This window comes from Agrilus planipennis, unplaced genomic scaffold (genome assembly GCF_000699045.2).
Source record: "Agrilus planipennis isolate EAB-ADULT unplaced genomic scaffold, Apla_2.0 scaffold30, whole genome shotgun sequence".
NCBI lineage: Eukaryota > Metazoa > Arthropoda > Insecta > Coleoptera > Buprestidae > Agrilus > Agrilus planipennis.
The window spans coordinates 1836585-1855665 of record NW_020438923.1 but is presented as its reverse complement, the minus strand read 5'-3'; the positions used below and the strand labels follow the sequence as shown (position 1 = coordinate 1855665).

At 38.0% G+C, this 19081-nt stretch overlaps 1 protein-coding gene across 4 annotated transcripts in view; it reads right to left on the bottom strand.

The window, feature by feature from the left end:
- LOC108732345 (hormone receptor 4) overlaps positions 1–19081 on the bottom strand; it is a 62882-nt gene that overhangs the window by 24376 nt on the left and 19425 nt on the right. The window lies entirely within an intron of this gene.

Genomic DNA, 19081 nt, shown 5'->3' with positions numbered 1-19081 from the left:
ATTTCTCATTTATGCACCTGAAACTCTAACGTTTTCAACGCAGTTTCAAGCAGTAACCAGGGGAGATAATTATAAACATGCAACACCGCATTTTCTGTATATTTCTCATTTATGCACCTGAAACTCTAACGTTTTCAACGCAGTTTCAAGCAGTAACCAGGGGAGATAATTATAAACATGCAACACCGCATTTTCTGTATATTTCTCATTTATGCACCTGAAACTCTAACGTTTTCAACGCAGTTTCAAGCACTAACCAGGGGAGATAATTATAAACATGCAACACCGCATTTTCTGTATATTTCTCATTTATGCACCTGAAACTCTAACGTTTTCAACGCAGTTTCAAGCAGTAACCAGGGGAGATAATTATAAACATGCAACACCGCATTTTCTGTATATTTCTCATTTATGCACCTGAAACTCTAACGTTTTCAACGCAGTTTCAAGCAGTAACCAGGGGAGATAATTATAAACATGCAACACCGCATTTTCTGTATATTTCTCATTTATGCACCTGAAACTCTAACGTTTTCAACGCAGTTTCAAGCACTAACCAGGGGAGATAATTATAAACATGCAACACCGCATTTTCTGTATATTTCTCATTTATGCACCTGAAACTCTAACGTTTTCAACGCAGTTTCAAGCAGTAACCAGGGGAGATAATTATAAACATGCAACACCGCATTTTCTGTATATTTCTCATTTATGCACCTGAAACTCTAACGTTTTCAACGCAGTTTCAAGCAGTAACCAGGGGAGATAATTATAAACATGCAACACCGCATTTTCTGTATATTTCTCATTTATGCACCTGAAACTCTAACGTTTTCAACGCAGTTTCAAGCACTAACCAGGGGAGATAATTATAAACATGCAACACCGCATTTTCTGTATATTTCTCATTTATGCACCTGAAACTCTAACGTTTTCAACGCAGTTTCAAGCAGTAACCAGGGGAGATAATTATAAACATGCAACACCGCATTTTCTGTATATTTCTCATTTATGCACCTGAAACTCTAACGTTTTCAACGCAGTTTCAAGCAGTAACCAGGGGAGATAATTATAAACATGCAACACCGCATTTTCTGTATATTTCTCATTTATGCACCTGAAACTCTAACGTTTTCAACGCAGTTTCAAGCAGTAACCAGGGGAGATAATTATAAACATGCAACACCGCATTTTCTGTATATTTCTCATTTATGCACCTGAAACTCTAACGTTTTCAACGCAGTTTCGTGCAGTAACCAGGGGAGATAATTATAAACATGCAACCCCGCATTTTCATCGATACACCTGAAATTCTCATGTTTTCGCCTTAGTATCAAGCTCCTTAAAGCTTCCATAGATCTCGGGCAATTTTTTCATGTCTTCTAAGCTAGGTACTGCTAAATAAATCGATAAATTCGTTTGTAGGCTTTCACATTTGTTCTTATGCAAAATACATTATCATAAGCTTATTTACATGATATAATATCGCAGACATGTGTGCGTACATGGATATATGTGTGACTTAATGTTATTTGGTTGTGAATTAGGAGGGCAGCATACAAATATAAAACACACACACGGTTAACACGCATGCAAAATACGCTTACACGTATTCAAATACGAACGGTTCGCGCTTTAGCGGTCGCTAATGGAATGTTGCAACATAGAGCGGGTTCCGACCTAGATGCAGGTCATTGCTATGTTGCGCGAACGTTCCCATTGAAATCGAATTGTAAGGTCGTGCGGTGCGAGATCTTCTGTGGTCGACCAATCGCCGTCGATTATTTCTACGATCGCATGCGCCTATTGGTCCGGCCGATTAGAATAGTGGGGAAAAGGTTGCGGCCTTCCTTCGCGAATAGCTATTTGCGCTCTACGATTTTTAGCTAGGTTATCTGCAAATGCAATAGACTACTAGATGATTCGCGAGCAACGTTGCCTACGCGACACATTTTACAGTAGATCACGAAAATCCTCCTCTTTGCCCTTACAAACCGTACACACACGCCGGATTCTCACAACCAACCGCAATATTTAACTATAGACTGATGTAACAGGCACCGTCTTCATTTGAAAACCTGTCGCCCTTCGTAAGGATCTATTGGAAACTGGAAGGGTAACTATGACATACATGGGGATTCGATGTAAATTTTTTTGAAGGAGATATTAATGTAAAAATAGCTTTCTGTGATTGGCAACGTGGCATAGAAATCGCGGTTTTGTTGCTGTGTACAACAACGCAGTTGTACTTTGAGCATGGTCCTCTACTAGAATACAAGGCGGTGGCGGTGGCGAAGGACAACGGGAGGAAGTTAGATATAGTGTCTTGTACTTTAAAAGGTTACCAGTGGCGTGGCAAAACCAACACTTGATCGATAAAACTACTATGCTCACTGGAGACTCTTAAGTCACTTTTGAGATTACTATCCTCAGTTGATTTCCTCAAATCTTACTGATGGATGAAGGATGGATTTTAAATTCTTGTCCAGTATCCAGTGACAAATTTTAATTATGAATCCCAATACTCTACGTGAGTATATAATTTCCATAAACTGGGTCAGAACAACGAATAGATACACCGTTTGTCAACTTTGTAGTTAAAATTCAACCAAGCGAACGAACGCGTGTTTGTAATGAATAATTAATCCGGGACAAACGATTACCGCGGCTGCCCTTTTTTTTTTCGTAATTCCATTCACAACATGTTTATACATAAGGCATTTCCTTTCTGTTCAACTGCATTGGGGATATGGGTAGATACCTATCATGATGTCGATAAAATTCTTACTATTTATTAGATACATTATNCTGAGAAATCTCTAGATCTCCTGAGAAATCCGTTTGAAAGATATTTGAATACCCTGAGAAATCTCTAGATCTTCTGAGAAATCCGTTTGAAAGATCTTTGAATACTCCGAGAAATCTCTAGATCTTCTGAGAAATCCGTTTGAAAGATCTTTGAATACTCTGAGAAATCTCCGGATCTTCTGAGAAAAGTCATGTGGACATCTCCACATTTACACAGAATATGAGAAAAGAACATTCTCCTGAAGCCAAGTTATACTACTCATTTCCAAACATTTCCCCTAAACCCTATGCCATACAATATCAATGTATTTTAAACCTAAAATGAAATCTAGAAAGCAAGCCCGAGGATCATCCTCACATCCGGTTTAAAATGTTTCCCAAGAATCCTAAAAGAAGATACAGTCAATTACAAATCTATCCCCGCTACAGGTTCCTTATGCTGTAACCTTAAAGTATGTAATGTGCAAAATTTGATTTGCTATAGCTAATATGCATAGCTCATAGTTTGTACGATTAATTTTTCCACTGTTCTTCACCTGAGTCGTCCATGACCTACTAGTCACCTGCAAACGCAAAATCATTCGAAAGGCGACATGTTTATCAAAAAAAGGCAAACGAACATACATAAACACATAGATATTACACGTACTTATGTACAAAGAGCGTTAATTACTATTAGATATCCGTGTATGTACTTATACGTATGCGAATCGTTATTTATAATCGAAGTGCTAAATGTTTCCTTACATAATAATTCATCGGAGCCTTACATCGGGCCATACTATGGCAAGAGAGAGACGTAGTGCCACTACGTCTTATGCAATCTCTTCCTGCAACCTCATTTTACCCAGTAACTCTCAACGAGTGGAACAATCTTGAAACTAACCGCTTGCGCAACCACACAACGCTATAATAACGCTCTTGTAATGCTAATCACAATTTGCTAATAAATACCTTTGGCGACTGGAGCTGTCCAATGTCTATCAGAAATCATAATAAGTGCATCTCATGTGAAGAAAAGAAGAAACAAGTAACGTTGGGGATAAGGACTCTGTAAGAAGATTCACATTGATCTAAAGAATTTAGCATATCTGATCGATGAAATTGGAAATACAGAGATGGCATGGACCTCTCTTTGAGAAACCTGACACTGCAACACAATATGTTCACGAACGATTTTGATTACGTTCCTACATATCAATGTGTTTACTGGAATCCAAATACTGCAGCGTTCGTAAATAGTCTCATCAAAATGCATTTTCTAAGAATATTACGCTATTTATTGCTAAGAGTGACGGAGACAGAGAGAACATAATAGAAAATAAACAGTTCACCCCCGGTGCACAGATTTTTCTGCTAATGTAGGTCAAGTCAAATACTCATATATGTAAACAATGCAACAGTTGTCTATGATGCTAAAGTCGTTTTGATTTTATCGAGAACGATAGCGGATAAGCTATATTTTTATGGCTTCATACGTCCTCGTATCAAAATCACATAAAACGATGGAAAATTACAGTCTACAATTGACTAGAACACTGGAGGACCTCAAAATCTCAAAGAGCTACTACTTCCTCTAATAGAACGGTTGCAATTTTAATTTTGCTTACAGTGCCAAACTGATTCGATGAATTGCCTGTGATATTCTAGTAACTATTATTGAGTATTTGATTGATCTATAACGATCGATTTTTAACGTTACCCATTTTTCTACGTTTTTTTGCGTCTGTCGGCGTGTCAGAAAAACAGAATCATGTAGGAAGGAAACGTTTTGAATTTTGACTATTGTGAATTTGGTTGCATTACGAATGAGATCGAATGTCGCGATAAAGAAAAAAAATGAACGAGCCAATCTCTCGTTCGATTTTTCGTCGGTCGATCGGGGACTTCGGGCAAAAACAAGGTTTTGTTCGCGCAAAAACAATTAGATGAAAAACAAGCTGCCGCAGGCGTAGAACCACGTAATAGGTTTCAAAATAGCGTATAAATAGCAACGTTCATTGAACTCCCGAGGTCTTTTTTATACTACTTTCTAATATAGTTGTAGGTACATGTGGGTGATGAAAAATAGAAAACGACGTTCTGTCGTATTACTACCACTGCTCTCTGCTGTATTAATGTTGCTGTTTATGGCGAATATAATCTACTTCAATACAATGTCAAAATTCCTTTAAAAATTCTACTGAAGAATGACGTGAACATGTCCAGTCTTCTCCATACAAGAAAAGAAATTACTTTCTCTCCTAAAGTCCAAAACAGCTATGATCCTGAAAACAAATTATTACACTCATTTCCAAAAGTTGTCCCTAAACCTCTAAATTTCTTAGGCTTCATGAAGATATCTCCAACCTTTTTTACTCCATCAAATATTAAACACTAAGGTCACCTCAGAAATCATCATTGTACGTTCTTATAAAGGATGGATCTATGTATCATAATCAATAACATTAATATGTATACTTATAGCACTTTCTGCCGTAATGAATACCATCGATTACGTAACGAGAATCTTATGAAAGCTCTTCATTCTCGCTACTTTCTTGAGGCACCTTGAAGACTCGAGGAAATTATTATTAAGCATCTCTTACTGTTATTATTACTATTTTTCGAAAGGTCAAATGTATTCGCCCGCCGATGAGCGTGCGCGTTTCGAGATGCAATTTGATGAGAACAGGTAAAATGTAAAAACGGTTAAGCATTATCAACAATATGCACGTGTCATGGGAAAACCATAGTGGAAGGTGAAGAAGGGAGGGAAAACGCGTCGTTGAAAATCGGACACAGTGTGTGCACCCGCTAGGCGGATTGAGAGCAACAACCTAGAAAATCAATGTGTGCTGACCTAAATCGGAAGGGAAAACTGTAAAGCATGCACCTTATGCAGCTGCAAAGTTTATCGGCCTCAGTACAACGGGGCTTCGGTTCAAGGACCAACGAGAAAACCGGGTCTTTACGTAATGGGGTGGATCCGGGGATCATAATGAAATGCGACGTACTGCTCTAGAAGGAAACGCGTGGGTAATTACAATGACAAGTTTGCAACACGAATTGGAAAACAGTTTTTGAGAAACATGAAGAAGATTTCAAATTAAATTTCCAGGAGACCTTCGTTGCTAATTTAAAATATTTGTCAAATGATCAAATATTTATTGCCAAAAAGAAAAGAAAAGTTACCTAATACTTTGCAGTGCCTTATCAATTTTGAGCAACAGTTGATATTCCAGACAAGGATTTAGGAAAAAGCTTTTCCTCTTCCTGTAGTTAAAATAAATCCGCATGTGAAGTGAACTATTGCACGACTAGAATACTAAAGTATGAACCTAATGCGTGAATTAGAAAAGTTGCACAGAATAGGTATTTAAAATTATTAGCTGTATGACGCGCTCTGACCTTAGCTCTTTGCATGAGGAAATGTTAACGCTGGGTCAAGACACGATATTATTTTAGCTGTGATATAGCAGACAGACTTTAAAGATAGTTATACGAACTGCTAGATTTCGAACACCTAAAACTATATGCGTACGTACTTTATAATACAAAAAGAATACTATATTGGCATACTATACGTATCGTCAATTGCGTCAAGACATAAAGTTGTTTATTACGCATTGAAGCTTGTAACAAATTGATTTTTACCATCGATACATTATACAGTTATTAAAATACCTGTCCATTACCGAAGTACTTATTAGTATACCTAGGTATTGATTTATTCCGTTCAAAAGTGATTTTTTTCGTCGAATAAGTACCTATATCATTATTGACGTTCGATTTCGATATTCCAAGAGTCACTGTCGCTGTATTTTTAACTACATTAAGACATTGTGCTATAACTGGCATATATGTATACGTTAAAATAAATTCCGATAGATGTAAATATTTACGTTATGAACCAAATGATCAAAATCATATTATGACTGAAATTGCACGCGGATGAAAAGAAGACACTAATTTGTAAACACAAGGGAAAGAGAGAGAGAATGGTAACAAATATTAGTAATTGAACACGAACAATAGTTCTGAAGGATTGCCACAATTTCATTTCTGACTACTGTCCACGTGTGTCCTTGCCCCAAAATATGTTCCTCATTAATACTTTTGCGGAGGATCACAGAAATACTGTGACCTATTTGCATGATGTGGTAAACAACTCGCAGAAAGAACGATTCGTAATTAAAAATGCAGTTTATTCTAACAAAACACAATGTCCTCTCGATCAGTTCAAGGATTTAAAGGACTTACACTCCTAAACAAAGTTGTAGGGCGGCAGAATGCGTTCTTCTATCACCTTTTATGAGTCGTGGTAGTTGATTGAGGAGATACAGGAGACGGAATAAAAGTAGAAGATTATTTGGGGGATATTAATTACTTAAAAGCTCCAAAAAACTCCAGAAAAACTTAGACTAGAGCATAGGCAGGTAGTGAATGAAACTAACCGAGTTATACTCTAAATTCTAGACTAGATCACCTTACTGGATGAAGAAATTCTATGTATATAAAGCAGGAATAAGTACTAATCAATTGGCCTCTAACTCGAATATTGTGGATAATGTGACGATCACAAAAATATGCGGAAAATATTTGCTCCCAATTATATGCAGTCATACACAATCGGCCTCGTTTGCAAAATGAAACCCTGCTGTAACTTTTGCAAACAAAAACGATGCATTATTATCAATTTCCGACGAAATCCTTGAAATTCGCCACTTTTGTTATCATAATTGGACACCATGTCGATTTGTCTCCGTGTCACGCTGTGCATGATGATGTAAATGCATACATTTATGAATGCACTTGATTTTTTTCCCAGTTGTTTGATTAGTTTATGTAAATTCCAATTCACGTTGATTTGAAATTGAACAGAATCCCGACCAGCGCAACACGATACGGATTAAACACGTATGCATTTATCATCATGGGGAACTATAAAAAGTCCTGCGGGGAATATACATAGTACAGTACCATCCTTGAACTTTCAAAGTCAACAGGGATAACAAAAACACCTGTTTAATCAAACTGAGTAACTACCAACGTTAAAATTAGAACTGACGGAATTTTAATCATGGATACGGATCCCCGGTCTCCTTTGACCGCAGTGACCTTTAACTTTTCTCAATTAAACTTTTGTACCTACAATAGATGGGAATATAAGCCAAAATAATGTGAGTTTGATATAAGAATTGCCATAGGCAGAGGAAATTGTCCGATTGTTTCTCGCAGTTAGGTTACGAAACTATCAATCTGATGCTAGATGTAACAGTGAGTAAGTAATTAAACTGGGAGCAGCGAGAAACATATTCTACTACCTCAGTACAAAATGTGGACATTTTGTGATCATTTCATTGTATAGAAGACTGTAATGGGTGAAGAACTACTACACTATTAACAAGGATCCAGGTTAATGGACAAGAAGGCAATTTTTTATCCTTTATGCATTAGCTAGTCCTATAGAGGACATTACTCTAACATCACAGATTTATGTAGACATGTATCTATCAGCATTTAATGTAGCTACAATCAGAAAGGGATGTAAGCACCAAAACCTTACAGGTGCATGACTACTACAGATTTCACACATCTACCAGTTTTTGGTGATGAAACATAACCAGAGTGAAAATATTTTTTTCCAGAAGACCCTGCCACATGCGGCATTCCAACATAACTTGCATGCAACGGTTGGCCACCTTGTTAAAATATATGCACATAATTTTACTTCCCGCTCGTGCTCCGTAAAAGATCGCTGACACTGTGACCCTGTTAATAAGCGGCAACAATTGCATTTCGAACAACCAACGACGACGATGATGCCACGCGGTGATCTTAACCTCTTGCCAAATAACGTGCATAGTTATTATGATGTTGTGTATGTGCATGATGGGAATATTCACATGTCGCCTGATGCGTCCTACTGCCTCCTGTACGGTCATAAAAGGAGAGAAAGTGCACGTTATAAAGTTGCAATACCGCCATTTGGCCTGCGATTTGCCCCTGGTTCGGACGTTCACCGACCGACCGACCGACCTACCGGACTGTCTCTGCTCGTTGCGTAACGGAATCGCTAGTGAAATTAACGTTACGTTTGGACATCACATCGTAACGGCGTGACATGAACGATGAAGGATTAGCCGCGAGACCGCAGTTAAGTAACTGGAAACTTTTACTCATCTGGCGAATCGTTTGATTACATGACTAGGCACTACCTCTCCACCAGCAACATACCTACACCTTTAACTGTCAAAATAAAACGTTTCCTTTCTAATGCCAACTTTTTTTCTCAAACAAATGAGCCGTCCCAAAAAACTGTTTCCTTCTTCCTGTTAATTTGTATGTGTTCTCGCGACAAAAAAGTCAATTTCCGGGTACATTTTACACTTTAGCTGTTAGTTTACAGAAGGATGATGTGCAAGCACACAATAATACGATAATTTATGTGCGAATTATGTGTTGAAACATTTATGATTTGACAAAGGTTAACCAGAGCTTTTTATGATGCTGTCTTGATTCGGGTCCACAGACAGATGCTTCCTAACGTTTCGCTAACACGAGTGGTGAGCTTCTTCAGAGGTCCTCCCATCTCCGTTGCTGGATGTGAAATTCAGGAAGCAATTCCAACCGACGACTGCCTATAGTGAACCGAATTAGGATAGCATCAGTTCACCAACTGGCCACGAAATCCTTTACCATTTGTCTTCCTATTTCATTCCAAAAAGAAGGAATCTTATCATCCCTGTAATATATCGATGGTGTCAGGTTCCCCAATGGACACGCAAGGTACACAACTTGGTTTAGTAGGTCAAACAGCCCTATAAATTTTGGCATTGTCCTTTGATGTCGTGTAATACGTCGTTTAGGCGTGCCACCTTAACATTGATTGCGGTGGACGTCGTCTTGTGTGTGTTCGTGTACGTGTAGGATTGTGTGTTGTAATACTTCGGCAACAACAACGTGTTGCGGCAGCCACCACATCGACAGGAGGAAGGCCAGCATCGGATCAGAAATCGCCACCACGATCGTGATGGCGATCTGTCGGTTCGTTTAAAATGGGGGGGTGGGGGGGCGTCGGTTGTTATTATTGTTGTCGAGAGCGTTACGTAACGCCACAGCAACACTCGCAGGTTATTCACCTGAGCGTTCGCTATGTGCGAAAAAATCAAATGCTAGTTTCACTTCCACGGAAAAGAGAAAGTTAGCCTACATTCGTCGGGCCAGTGCCGTGGTAGTACGGTCGCGGCCCGAGCCAGCGAGCCAGCGAGCCTGGCTATATCTATTAGCTATTGGCATGATGGTAAAATTGAAAGTTTACCTTTGCCTAGGCAATCAGCCGCGGTTTGGTACCTACAACAAGCAGTATGAGATGCGGTCATCGAACCGTTATCCTCCACATCACCGTCCTGGCCTAGTGTTACATTCGTCGTAAGGTTGAAAGTGTCGCGACACAATTATTATAAAACTGGCATTATTGTCCTCTGCTGCTTAATAAGAGAGTCAGTTACTCAGTCAGTCTCTCGGTATTATTCAAATACCATCTTCCGAATTGTTATTCAATCAGAATTCAGTTGAAAACACTCTTAACTCGTTGATACTAAGGACGACTGCTTCGGTTTCTGGGCGAAGATTTGATAATAATAAGCTATAATACACACTGTACAATATATAGAATTGTATCAATCAGATTATGACAGAATAGAAGTACCTATACATGAAAACAGTCCCTGAATTTATCGTTTTTATCAGAATATTTGTGCATGTCCAATTTTTCAACCTCGTTTGTGGAAATTACGTCTGGCTCTGATAAAATAGCGTGCTTGACTTCACCTCGTTCATGGAAATGGAGTTTTTAATGTTGAGCTGGCTGCACGCTGAAAATACGAACCTACTCACAAGTACAAAGATTTTGTGATGATCCACAATCAATTTTATCGACTTTATTAAAACTAACGAACAACCTTATCGCGAAATACGAATCAAAAATGTATTACAAATACCAATAACGTTATCGATATCGTTTAATAACGGTTTGACAATTGGAGAAGCAGTGCCAAGGAAGGTCAACGTGGCAATAGCGAATTCTGTTGTAATGGTTCGTACATGAAAAGGACGCAGTACCAGATTTGAGTAACGCTTCAAATCGACAAAGGCTAGAAAGAGAAAGTAGAGGTGAACGATCGGATTTAGAGGACAAATATTTCAACTTAGACACACGTCTATGTATAACTACGTAATTGTGTATGTATGTGTGTATATTGCGAACAATTTTTTACGTTCATTGTCAACCACTAATGTCGAAATCCATCCCAAAGCGCGATCTCTGCCAGGTTCGGACCCATGGAAACGACTCGAGAGAGACTCTGGCACACTTTTCTGAAACGTATTAGACAGACTTTTAAGTGCATATAGACATGCTAAAATATTTTAGACCAAGGCACATTGTTCTTTTTTGAATGGCTTTCCAATGTGTATAATATAATGGCTTGTCGTTTCGCACTTGTTGAATCGACAAACAAAAAAACTGAATGTGTGAAATTTGCACAACGAATAGACCGACTACACATGAGAAGCGTCATTCCTTTCAAAAAATATGCGGTAACAATAAATTTCACTTTCTATTAGGACGAACATGAAGAACCATCGATTAGCTGTTAATCATTGCTTTGCTTCCTGGATTTTTCTACAATCACAAACGATTCTTGTATCCTGAAGATTATTAAGCGATATGGCAGTCTTGTATTTATGTTCGGCACTGTACATGGTGCACTTGAATTGTTGTGACAACGTTTTTAGAACAAAACTGATAATTGACGAAAAAGAGGCCGTCCAAATAGAGAACTGAGGGCAAGCAAAATTCGGCAAGATTATAAAAGATCAGTCTAACGTTCGTCGAAACCGATATATCCTTTTACGAGACCCCGCTTTTCTTAGGTCATTATTAAGCATCCTGCGACCTCATCCCTCTTCAACAAGACTTACGCTTGAATAGCAGACATAAAATCGCTACAGGATTCCCTAAACCCCGAAACCGGAATTGAAAAGTATAATTGCCGGATTCGGATCGAAGATCATCTACTAATAATACGCTCTCATGTAAGTACAATGAGATAGGAGGTGGAAAGTAATGAATCATACTTTCCTTTAAATACAGCTGCATAAGTAGCGCAAAGGGTTGTGATACAAAAGTAAAAGTACAACAACAGGTGCATGACTACGATTTACTTAAATCACACTTTTTCTTCTGTCTTTCTAAATTGTTTTATTATATACGCCCAGTAAGGTATCGTAATTGTTGCTGCAGCCGTTATTATTATTAATGTTGTAACGACATTGATTGCGTTCGCGAAATTTTTATCGCTCTCCGAGATACACCAACAGGACACAGACACAAACCTGCAAACGAGTATGAAAACTGAATTTAAACGCGTTGACATTCGCTTTTTTTTTTGAGCTGTTTATTCGCTGTGGTTTCTAGGTCGGGGTCGACCGTCGTTGACGAAATCAAAAAGAAAAACAAAACCAGCAGTTTTGTATTGCGTACTTGTCATTATTAGATATCAGGTTCAAATTTTTACAACTCTGCCATACATACACATAAGTACCTACAGCACCTTTAAAAATTGATTTTTATAATCGATTGGATTGTAATATCTTCCAATAAAATGAGGAACTGAGTCTAGATAGCTTGAAAATGGGATCGAAACTATTGATGACTATTGTTTACGATCTTAGGAGACGATGCGACTTATTCCCTTATGATATATAAGGGTGGATCAGTATAGTTGTCTTTCTCATTCGAAAATTAATAAGTTATTAGTACTTAATGGAAATAATATCGAAATAGAAATAAGCATCATATCTTCAGAGTAACTCAGGATTCTACAGACTTTTGGACCTTATACTTGTAACTTTCCTGTTCCAGTTTTTGACGGTGTTGGAAATCACTATTTTGCCAAGTTGTACCAGTTGAAATATTTGTGGAAGTTTTCTCAGAAAAAGCCATGCCCTATATAACTCGCGCATGTGTTATCAGTTTTCGACGTTATTTACTAGGAATTAAATGAAAATGACAGAAGCCAAATATTTCATTCGAACAGACATACACGTTCCTAATAATATACAAAAAAAAACGACCGTTTTTGTAAAGTAGTTTATATGTTTATCGTTTTTCTCTGAAACGACTACAGTATAATTGATAATTCTTATCAGTCCTAAAACGAAAACAAAATTAGGCACTCAACGTAAGAGAAGTATTTGCCATGCAATTTTACACATTATCAAAAAATCTGTTAAGAAAGGTCACTATCACATCATGTCTGGGATACATTATTGTTACTCATATTCAGAGAACCATGAAATAAGTATTTTGAAACTGATTGTACTGTGTTGATGTGACAAAATTTGCAATGAATTTTGTGGCCAGGCAGATTAAAAATAGATGACATGAACTAGGACCAGCAATAAAGAAGAGTAGTAAAAGTAGTATTTTAGCGTGCACAGTCAAAAAAAATGCGATCTTTTCCAGTTTCTTATCGGATGTTTCTGTCATTAATGCCATATTTTTAAGTCTTAATCAACTCCTATAGCCTTGCATATGTTTGATAATTGCGGCAAAAAATTGTTACCTTCGCTTGGCTGCGAGGACGAAATCATGTCGACTATTTTCGATTAACAAACAAGATCAAATTGTTTGCGTTTTGTGCGTGTTTGTGCGTGTATCTAATAGTCATTACATATATATTATCTGTGTACGTACATGGAACACACACATTTTGTGTGCGTGTGTGTAGCAGTATAGTTTAACGAACAAAACCTTCAGCCTGATGGAATTTCGTCAGTCGCTATTAACGACAAAGGACACGGGTTCAAAACACTATATCGCTACTTTGAGGGACGAGCATAATTGTTGTTTTCCCTTCCTAGTTAACCAAATTTTATGTGTGCGGAAAATTATTATCGAGCAACGCCGCGTTTTCTGTATATCTCTCATGTATGCACCTGAAACTCTAATGTTTTCAACGTAGTTTCGAGAACTAACCAGGGGAGATAATTATAAACATGCAACACCGCATTTTCTGTATATTTCTCATTTATGCACCTGAAACTCTAACGTTTTCAACGCAGTTTCGTGCAGTAACCAGGGGAGATAATTATAAACATGCAACCCCGCATTTTCATCGATACACCTGAAATTCTCATGTTTTCGCCTTAGTATCAAGCTCCTTAAAGCTTCCATAGATCTCGGGCAATTTTTTCATGTCTTCTAAGCTAGGTACTGCTAAATAAATCGATAAATTCGTTTGTAGGCTTTCACATTTGTTCTTATGCAAAATACATTATCATAAGCTTATTTACATGATATAATATCGCAGACATGTGTGCGTACATGGATATATGTGTGACTTAATGTTATTTGGTTGTGAATTAGGAGGGCAGCATACAAATATAAAACACACACACGGTTAACACGCATGCAAAATACGCTTACACGTATTCAAATACGAACGGTTCGCGCTTTAGCGGTCGCTAATGGAATGTTGCAACATAGAGCGGGTTCCGACCTAGATGCAGGTCATTGCTATGTTGCGCGAACGTTCCCATTGAAATCGAATTGTAAGGTCGTGCGGTGCGAGATCTTCTGTGGTCGACCAATCGCCGTCGATTATTTCTACGATCGCATGCGCCTATTGGTCCGGCCGATTAGAATAGTGGGGAAAAGGTTGCGGCCTTCCTTCGCGAATAGCTATTTGCGCTCTACGATTTTTAGCTAGGTTATCTGCAAATGCAATAGACTACTAGATGATTCGCGAGCAACGTTGCCTACGCGACACATTTTACAGTAGATCACGAAAATCCTCCTCTTTGCCCTTACAAACCGTACACACACGCCGGATTCTCACAACCAACCGCAATATTTAACTATAGACTGATGTAACAGGCACCGTCTTCATTTGAAAACCTGTCGCCCTTCGTAAGGATCTATTGGAAACTGGAAGGGTAACTATGACATACATGGGGATTCGATGTAAATTTTTTTGAAGGAGATATTAATGTAAAAATAGCTTTCTGTGATTGGCAACGTGGCATAGAAATCGCGGTTTTGTTGCTGTGTACAACAACGCAGTTGTACTTTGAGCATGGTCCTCTACTAGAATACAAGGCGGTGGCGGTGGCGAAGGACAACGGGAGGAAGTTAGATATAGTGTCTTGTACTTTAAAAGGTTACCAGTGGCGTGGCAAAACCAACACTTGATCGATAAAACTACTATGCTCACTGGAGACTCTTAAGTCACTTTTGAGATTACTATCCTCAGTTGATTTCCTCAAATCTTACTGATGGATGAAGGATGGATTTTAAATTCTTGTCCAGTATCCAGTGACAAATTTTAATTATGAATCCCAATACTCTACGTGAGTATATAATTTCCATAAACTGGGTCAGAACAACGAATAGATACACCGTTTGTCAACTTTGTAGTTAAAATTCAACCAAGCGAACGAACGCGTGTTTGTAATGAATAATTAATCCGGGACAAACGATTACCGCGGCTGCCCTTTTTTTTTTCGTAATTCCATTCACAACATGTTTATACATAAGGCATTTCCTTTCTGTTCAACTGCATTGGGGATATGGGTAGATACCTATCATGATGTCGATAAAATTCTTACTATTTATTAGATACATTATACATTTAAGAATTGTTACCCCAGCATAATGGGTTTAATGACCTTATGACTCCAGTCTAATAACCCTTTTCTGAAGTAATTTCCGATTCTACGTACCTCCGGCGAAAATTGCAAGAATATTTTGTGGATATTGTTGTCGCATTTAGCATTAAAACAGCAACTATTTTCAGTACCTGTATCTATCTACGTTTGTTATTACCTAAGCAAAAGCCTTGATAGAAGGTACTGTTGAAGAGGTTTAATGCATAAGCAAATTTCGTGCTGCTGCCTTCAGATCGGATTGTCAACGTCCCACATGCAGCATTGGCCAACGAAGGTAATTATCCAGTGCGGGATTGTCAGTGTCACGGAATCCTGAGAATTGTTTATTTTGCACATCATTAAGTTGACTAGAATGGCCGTGGACAGCTGACGGGGACCCATAAGTAATGACACTCCGAAATTTCCTAAGAAGGCGTGTAAGGATTCAAATGAATCAGAGCAAAACCTTATCCTTACTGGTCTCCAGGAAGATCGCAAATCAAGAATCCTTAAGTAAAGAGGTTTTTAGCGGAGAACCTGTTGCTAGTGGCATGCTTCTAAGAATTGCATTTTAGACAAAATAATATTAGATGGGTTCACCATTATCAAAGAAAGTTTGGCCAGCAATTATAAAAAATAAATAAAATTTGTAGAACAGGAAGCACTGCTAACATTGAATAACAGTCGGAAGGCAGAATATCAAAAGCTTAATTACTCATCAAAGATATAATTCAAGTAAATAAGCCATGTGGGCGTTACCAGTTAAATGCTGGCCTGCTACCTACGTACTTCTAAAAAAAACATGAACTCAAACAGACATAGTCGTGACCCCGATACATGACAACATCCATACTCAATCTTCTCAAGATGCGTTGGCAATTTCGTTTGACATTGTTATCACTTCTGAAAGTAATTATAATTGTGAATGAGATATCAACAAAATAATGTACACTAATGGCTCAGTCCATGTTATGCAACAATTATGACTAAAGGAGTATCCACCTTGAAAAAGAACAGAATTCTGGATGACGCAGGGAATTGAAAGACACATTAAGAAAAGTCATTAATGTTGGTGAAAATAGTTCGGGTTTAAAGAATCTGCTAAGGATTCGGTTCTTCTACCCTGTGCAACAACAATTTCCCTTATTGTTTGAGAAAGAACGACTAGGATGCAAGAGATCGAATTTTCTCTGGAAGTGCACCGTTAATAAATGGTTTTCCTCTTAATACAATAAATTGTTAAGATACAAAGCGAAATACCGCAATTTATTACCCACATGTAGGATCTCGGTAATTTTCCGAACACAAGTCACTTGCCGTTCAAAGGACAGTGACGGAGAATGTCGTGCAATGGCGTCCAATTAATTCGGAAAATCAAAAGGAAAGAACGAAAGTAATACCAACTGTAATATGTAAAGAATTTTCCTCGTTCTTCCCTTCCTGAAACCTTCTTCCCGATAAGGTGACAGTAACCGATAAAATATTATTGAATGATTATCAACAGGTACTCCTGCAGAATAATATCTGAAGTGAAACTGCATCCATGTGATCGGCATTTGTATGTGTATGGAGCAAACGCGGAACAGTACGAGCAGTTTGAGAGTTCTTTACGTAACAACATGTGAGAAGGAAACGGAACAAAGAGTGCGTGCGCAATCCTTACATTATTATTGTACATTTTATCTACATTTATATAAATGTGCATGTAAATAAGTAGTTGCGATTTGCTCGGATTGCTTTTTGATTCCGTATAAAAATACGACGTTAGAGTAGCGTGGAACTACGAAGCTGGACGGTGTCGACAATGACAGAACAGAGATGGCTACATACAAACGACGACGACGACGCCGACGGTGGTGGCGACGGTAACAACGGCAACGTCAGTGACGCCAGCGTATGACCTACATTTGTGGCAAAGGATACTGACCTGCCAGTGCCAATCTATATCAGGGACGTTGGTTATTATTACGAGCGGCGACGTGGAAGTGGCAACGGACAGGGCCAGAGCCCTGGCAGCCGCGAAACGAAACACGCTCTCGCGAAATGCCAAAATGTGATGTTGTTTTTCGACTAAAACCATGAACGCGATTAGGTACTATTGCATTTACACAAAGAATTCGTTAGAAGCGCTCCTAAAATGACGATATGGTCCTTAAAGGCCGATGAAATCCTTTTAAGAACCTCCATATGTTCTTCCTCCACTTCTGATCCTTCTAGCTGCATAAATGCAGGACCTCAACGAAAATATTATTTCAAACATCCTAAAAACTATCTTGCTAACATGAAAATGCTTTTTAAATACTTCTGAAATCGTTTGGGAGACTTTCTTCTATCTTCTCTGCATTTCTAAAGAATTTGACCTGAACAATCCACCTAAGGAGGTATGGATTATGTTGCGAGAATCATTGCCACAATCCTAGAAGCTGTGGTATGACATCCTAATAAAAATTGATTCCATCTACTTAAAGTATATTTCTACCGACTTCCATAAGATGACAAATTGATTTTATGTTAGGAATATCTTATAACATGAAGCAATACTACATCACATTCACCAAATTCCCATGCATCTACCACTATGATACTATTTGGGAAAGTTAAATCAGAAACTGGTTCAACTCGCACTAAAGGCAATAGAATACAAATACAATATCACATGCAAATAACCGGTATCTCGTTAGGATGTAGTATAATTTGCATATCATTCTTCCGCAGTAAAGACAAACTACTTTCTACGCGCAAGCAATCTGTCGTACTTTTATAAACACTTTAAACTCCTGATGAGGATCTTTAAAAAAATGCATTTCAGACTTTAGTTAACTGAGGATTGCTTCAGGATAATCGCTCTCCTGAAGGTAGAACATTGTTTAGATATCATCAACATATTAACAGAATTGTACATATTGTTGAATGGACCTATTTACAAATAAATTATTACTTATCATTAATTAATTTAATGGACAGTGACAAAGAACACCACATTTTTCTAAATGAAGCACTAAAAATGATCAGCATGCACGGATTTTGTGGAGAAGATATTGGCAGTTCAATACTACTAAAAATTTTAGATAACTGAAATATACGATAGAACCCCTTCTGAGATTTGAAGAGCTAGTTAGAGACATATTAGAAGCAAGAGTAAAGAGTAAGCAGAAAAATGCGAAGATTGATGTAAAATACGAAAGATTGAAGATTATCCAACGAGCCTTCGAACTGATGATCTTGTGATGACGCTTGAAAAACCATCTAGTATTTTGGTCAAAATTTACCATCCGCCACTGGCCGATACGTACCCATATCATATCTATACATACAAATACACTATTGTTGTTTTGCATGTGTAATTCGGATAATTAGTGATTAATTTATTTGTATAGTGTACAATTGCACTACATATTTGTTTAAATCCTGCGATTGCCGCAATATTGACATGGATGTCCCTTCCGAATGAACATCTAACCCATGGGATTAAGTGAACCACAAAATAACATTTATTTACCACCACAACACTTACGTTTTCTCGATGCCATAATGATTCTATTGATATATGCAATCGAATACTTTGTTAGTTGAGAAG